Consider the following 6,054-nt stretch of genomic DNA (forward strand, 5'->3'; position numbering starts at 1 on the left):
GCCTCTGCTGCCCCGGCGTGTCCAGCCGGGCTCTGGGATGGCAGCACTGCCCCGCTGCACCTCCCAGGCTGGACCTCCCACCCATCCCCACCAGGATCATGTGGCAACAAGGGCTCGTGGCCGTCTGGGGTAGCCAAAGTGCAGTCCTGCAATGGGCACAGCACCCAGCATCCCTGGTACCAGCATCCCTGCATCCCTGGTACCAGCATCTCTGCACATCCCTGGTACCAGCATCCCTGCATCCCTGCATCCCTGGTACCAGCATCTCTGCACATCCCTGGTACCAGCATCCCTGCACATCCCTGGTACCAGCATCTCTGCACGTCCCTGGTACCAGCATCCCTGCATCCCTGGTACCAGCATCTCTGCACATCCCTGGTACCAGCATCCCTGCACATCCCTGGTACCAGCATCCCTGCACATCCCTGGTACCAGCATCCCAGCATCCCTGGATATCCAGTATCCCTACATCCCTGGTACCTGCATCCCTGCATCCCTGTGGTACCCAGTATCTCTGCACATCCCTGGGTATCCAGTATTCCTGCACATCCCTGGTACCAGCATCCCTGCATCCCTGGGAACTCAGCATCCCTGCACATCCCTGGGCCACTCAGCATTCCTGCATCCCTGGGGAATTCAGGCATCCCCCTGACATGTCCTGGTTTGGAGCCGCCCCCACACACCCGGGATGCTGCCGAGGGGACAGGGTGACACATCCCTGTGAGCACCACTGGAGGCTTTGCCATCCCCCGGCCTCCCCATCCCTGGCGTGGGACGAGCGCTGCCGGCCCGGCCTCCGCAGGGAGGGCAGTGGTGAGAACGGGCCCGTTCCCACCGGCCGGCATCTGCTCCCTCCCGGCAGCATTCCTCCCTGCTGAAGTCAGAGGCACCCGGCAGAACCCCCGGCTCCTGCCAAGCACAAACATTTCCTATTTGGGATGTTTGGCCCAGCGTGTGCACGGCCAGAGGATCCCAGGGAAGGCTGGAGGTTCCCAGGGAAGGCTGGAGGATCCCAGGGAACACTGGAGGATCCCAGGGAAGGCTGGAGGATCCCAGGGAGGGCTGGAGGATCCCAGGGAACACTGGAGGATCCCAGGGAACACTGGAGGATCCCAGGGAAGGCTGGAGGATCCCAGGGAACACTGGAGGATCCCAGGGAAGGCTGGAGATTCCCAGGGAACACTGGAGGATCCCAGGGAACACTGGAGGATCCCAGGGAAGGCTGGAGGATCCCAGGGAAGGCTGGAGGATCCCAGGGAAGGCTGGAGGATCTCAGGGAAGGCTGAAGTTTCTGTGCCTGCTGCAATTATGGAGAGAGAGAGAGAGAGAGAGAGAGAGAGAGAGAGAGAGAGTGGCATTTTGAAGTTTGGATAAAACCTTAATTGAAGTCTTGGCTGGTGTTAATTATATTAAAGGCAGAGTGAGCGATGGGCTTTTTATTAGTTAATGAGGATTTTCATTTTCTGGCAGAGAAGCCCTTTGATGTTTCCAGGACTAATGGCTGTTAAATTCAACTTATTCGCTTTGCCAGTGCTGGAGGGTGATGGGGAGTAGAGGCTGCTCCAGTCACGGTACCCGAAGCCCTGGGAGCCACCAGCCACTGCGGAGAGAGGACAGGGATTCTCCCACCACATCCCCACCGGGGTCATGTGGGAACAGGGATTTGTGGCCATGCTGGGTGGGAGATGGGCTGTCCTGCACATGAGCACGGCACCCAGCGGTCCTGTGTGTCCCTGTGGTGTTCAGGCATCCCCCTGCATCCCGTGGATCCTCAGCATGCCTGGACATCCCTGGGGCACCCAGCACCCCCAGGCTATCCCACGTCCCTCCAGCCTGTCCTGCTCTCCACGTGGATTTTTCCAGACTATCTCCAAACCCGTGCCAGGCCGCCTCCCTCCTGCCACAATTAGCATTTATTACGACTATTTTGCATTCATTACCCGCGGAGCCAGCGCTCTGCCCCGTCTGAAATCATGTGCAAATTCCCTGTGCATCACTTTTCCCACCCTTGCAGGGGAAGGGCTGCACAGTTTGAATATTCCAGGCTCGGGGAGCGCTCGGTGCCGGTCCCGCGCCCCAGCCACGTGGCCAGGCGGCTGCTCCCCAGCTGGATGATTTGGAGCATTAATCAAGACCCAGAGTACTTTGCATTTCAAATGCTGGCAGGGAAGAGCCAGGCAGGAATCTGGGCTTTGGGGAATATTCAGGAAGAAAACGGGTTTGGGTTTGCCCACAGGAGGTTCTGGGGTGGGAACTCGTGGCACTCCCGTGGGTTCTCCCCGCATGGCAGAGCCCCAGGGAGCCCAGCAGCTATTTAAGGAGTTTTTGGGGTGCCCAGTGGGGCAGGATGGGGTGGGATGAGGGGTTGGTGGCAGTGGGCACAGGAGCCTCTGCAGCAGCACTGACAGCAGTAAGAGGGGCTGGGGGGCAGGGGGGTCCCCCGAGGCTGGGTCAGGAGGGGTTGCTCCCCCCAGACCCCCAAACAGCCCCTCCTGGGGGGCCACGCTGTGTGTGGCTGCCGTGGGGCAGGAGGGGAGGGCGGGGGGGGCTCTTTCCTGGTAATTACCCCTCGTCCTTCCCAGCCAGGCTCACAGAGGGAGCCGGGGGGGACACAGCTTAAGCTATCAATGGTCCTGCCTTGATGGGAATAAAATATGCACTGAAAGACATGAAAATGGAGTAAATAAAAGAGATAAAAATGGAACGATCAAGCCAGCAACTTCTCCTCCTCTGATTAAAAAGAGGGAGTGGGGGGGGGGGGGAGAGGGGATGCGCTGAGCCCTTGAAGAGGCAGCTGCTGCCGCAGCCGCAGCCCTGATAAAGGGGCTGAGCAGCCTGTTTGGGAGAGATAAAGTGAAGTCCCAGCGTTTCCTGTCCTCAATCCAAGCCTTACCATCAATATTAATACAGCCTGACAAACTGGCGTTTAAGATAGAATAAATATAGACTGGTGCTGCTATTACCTAGACCTTATTAATCTGCTTGGAGGCATTTAAATGCCGTTAAAAATATGGAGTTTACTCGCTGGCACTTCAATAGCTTCACAATCCATCAGCGTTTTGTTTTCCACCCTCCTCCTCCCCTTCCCGAGGTGTTGGCTCTGGGTGCCCACTGCCCTGTGCTGCTCCGGGCTGGGAGAGAGGAGCCAAGGGGGGAACTGAGGTGGGAGCTCAGCTGGAGGATGATGATGATGATGGGTGGGAGCTCAGCCCGGGGCATGGAGGCACAAACCCCTTGGAGATGGTGAGTGGAGCATCATCTCCAGGACTGGAGGGCCAGAACCCTCACGTCCAGGTGATGGAAGCTTCACCTGTGTGCTCCTCACTAGGAGAGACTCGGGGCTCCCAGGTGCAGCAGCCAGAGGAGCAGCCCCCTGCAGCCCCAGCAGCCTGTGGGATGGACAGAGTCCAGCACGTGCTTGGGAAGCTGCTCCCCATCCTGACTCCTCTGCTCCTGGCAGCGTGGATCTGGGCTGCCATTATGTCGTGGCACCCACATGCTCCTTCCTTGCCAACCAGAGGCACTGCTTGGTCCCCAGCACTCTTCCCTGGGCCATCTCCTGCCTCAGCACCCGCAGGGTGGTAGGAGCAGCTCTGGATTCATGAGTGCCAGGTGCACAGCAGGGCCTCCATGGTGTGGGCATGAATCCATGTGCCAGGGTGCGTGGCAGGGGGGCCCTGGTGTGGGGCAGGACCCAGGGGTGCCAGGCACATGGCAGGGACATCCCTGTACGTGGCAGGACCTGTGGGTACCAGTTGCATGGCAGTGAAACTGCAGTATGGGAATGGATCCATGCGTGCCAGGGGCACAGCAGGGTGTGGGGCAGGACCCCGGGGTGCCAGGGGCACAGCAGGGTGTGGGGCAGGGTTAATGGGTGCCAGGGACATGTCAGGGTGTGGGGCAGGGTTAATGGGTGCTAGGCACACGGCAGGGTGTGGGGCAGGACCCCTGGGTGCCAGGGACATGTCAGGGTGTGGGGCAGGGTTAATGGGTGCTAGGCACACAGCAGGGTGTGGGGCAGGGTTAATGGGTGCTAGGGACATGGTAGGGTGTGGGGCAGGGTTAATGGGTGCTAGGCACACAGCAGGGTGTGGGGCAGGGTTAATGGGTGCTAGGGACATGGTAGGGTGTGGGGCAGGACCCCTGGGTGCCAGGGGCACAGCAGGGTGTGGGGCAGGGTTAATGGGTGCTAGGCACACGGCAGGGTGTGGGGCAGGACCCCTGGGTGCCAGGGGCACAGCAGGGTGTGGGGCAGGGTTAATGGGTGCTAGGGATACAGCAGGGTGTGGGGCAGGGTTAATGGGTGCGGGCACATGGCAGGATATGGGGCAGGACTCCGGGGTGCCAGGGACACAGCAGGGTGTGGGGCAGGACCCCTGGGTGCCAGGGACACAGCAGGGTGTGTGGCAGGACTCTGGGGTGCCAGGAACATGTCAGGGTGTGGGGCAGGACCCCTGGCTACTGGGCACACGGCAGGGCCAGCACCCCGGGGGTGGCGGGCGCAGATGGGGCGTGCGGGGCAGCGGCGGCGCGGGCGGCGGGAGCGGCGCTCGTTATTCGTGTATTATTCATCGGCAGCTTCTGTCGCCTGCCATCTGCTCCGGCTGCGCGCCGGGCGGGCGGCAGCAGCCTAACGGGGCTGCGCGGCCCCGCTCCCGCTGTCACACCTGGGCTGCCACCGCGGCCGGCCCCGCGCGGGGCTGGCGCCCCGGGCAGCCGGGCGGGGTGCGGGATGTCCCCGCTGCCTCCCGCGGGGGTGCTCCACGGGCTGGCTGCCTCGAGGGAAAAGGGAAAAGAGGTGGCACGCCCCGGGTTGGGTGCCCTGGGTTGTGGAGCTCAACCTCAGGCCCTTCCCGATCCAGCGGCAGCTCTGAGCTGCTGCCCAGGTCTGGGGCTGGGCCGGGAATCCGCGCCCAGGGCAGGACGTTCCTCCTTGGAGCACGGCAGCCGAGCTCATCCTGTATCCAAGCAACACCTTCATCCCCTCACCTTTTAATTAAAACACTTGATGAACTTTCTAACTTTCCACAGCAGCCCCGTGGGCTCTGCGGAGGTGCTGCCTGTGCCGGAGGTGAGGTCCCAGCTCGGGGGATGGGTTTTGTCCCACTGCCCCATTTCTGCCCCTCCCCTGCATCCCCGAGCACCAGCCAAGCCAGGAGCTTGCTGCTCCACATTGATAATTGCCAGGTTTAATTACTTGGCAGCCAAATGACCTTTTGCATCCTCCAGCGAGGCCGTGAAACGTCTCCCTGAGCGGGAGCAGCCGCGCAGAGGGAACATGACAGGGCTGACACGCCACCAGCATCACCCCAGCAGCGTGATGGGGACAAGGCCAAGGTGACAACAGGACCAAGGTGTCCAGGGGCAGGACCCTTCAGTGTCCCTGGGGAGAGCTGGGAACTGCTACCCATGGCCTGGGAGGGAGCATCCCTGGGGCAGAGCCAGCCTGGGAGCCACATCCTGGCCCAGGGTGCAGCTCCCTGCACATGGAGGGTCTCTGCTGGCCCTTTGCTCTCCCGAGCTGCCTCTGGAGCAGCCTCATCTCTTCTCCTTCCCTTTTCTCCTGGAAATTAAGGCTCCACAGCTCAGCAGAGGTTGGTGCCAACCCACAGGCCGGGCACAGCCCCTGCCTGCCCCTGGCTCCGTGTGCTCTGCCAGCCTTGGCCTCACCCTCCCACGGAAAGGAGCCCTTCTCCTGGTGATAATTACGGAAAAGTTCAGTGCTGAGAGAGGCGGGGGGAGGGATGTATTAAAATGCATGCGCACAGCTTGGGCCTCGCAGCAGATGTTGGCATAATTAGAGAGGAAAAAATTATGAAATTAATTTGTGGTTCAATGTAAATTTTGGCGTTGGGGGGAAAGCTGGCGCGTGCTCCCTGGCTGCCACCGGGACCTGCCGGGGGTCTGGGGGAGCTCCGAGCACAGCGAGGGGCACGAGGGATGGGAAATGCCTGCCCTCAGTGAGGAGGGGCTTTGGCACTGCTGCATCCCAGCTCTGTCACAATGCAGAGGTGGGGAACAGCCTGGGGAGGTGGTGACCAGCCCAAGGAGATG

The 6,054-nt window shown here is 61.2% G+C and overlaps 1 long non-coding RNA gene across 3 annotated transcripts; it reads left to right on the forward strand.

Annotated features, from left to right (window-relative positions):
• The first annotated feature begins 3,538 nt into the window (after positions 1-3,538).
• LOC128793378 (uncharacterized) lies at positions 3,539-5,784 on the forward strand. 3 transcript variants are annotated; one of them, XR_008432788.1, is made up of 4 exons: positions 3,545-3,659; positions 5,035-5,071; positions 5,230-5,337; positions 5,576-5,784. It is a non-coding gene; the product is annotated as an uncharacterized LOC128793378 (long non-coding RNA). The 3 variants fall into 3 exon arrangements; XR_008432789.1 differs by having other exon boundaries at positions 3,539-3,612; positions 5,032-5,071; positions 5,230-5,784; XR_008432787.1 differs by having other exon boundaries at positions 5,230-5,784.
• The last annotated feature ends 270 nt before the right edge of the window (positions 5,785-6,054 follow it).

The sequence above is a fragment of the Vidua chalybeata genome, chromosome 11 (assembly GCF_026979565.1).
Source record: "Vidua chalybeata isolate OUT-0048 chromosome 11, bVidCha1 merged haplotype, whole genome shotgun sequence".
In the NCBI taxonomy this organism is placed as follows: Eukaryota; Metazoa; Chordata; class Aves; order Passeriformes; family Viduidae; genus Vidua; species Vidua chalybeata.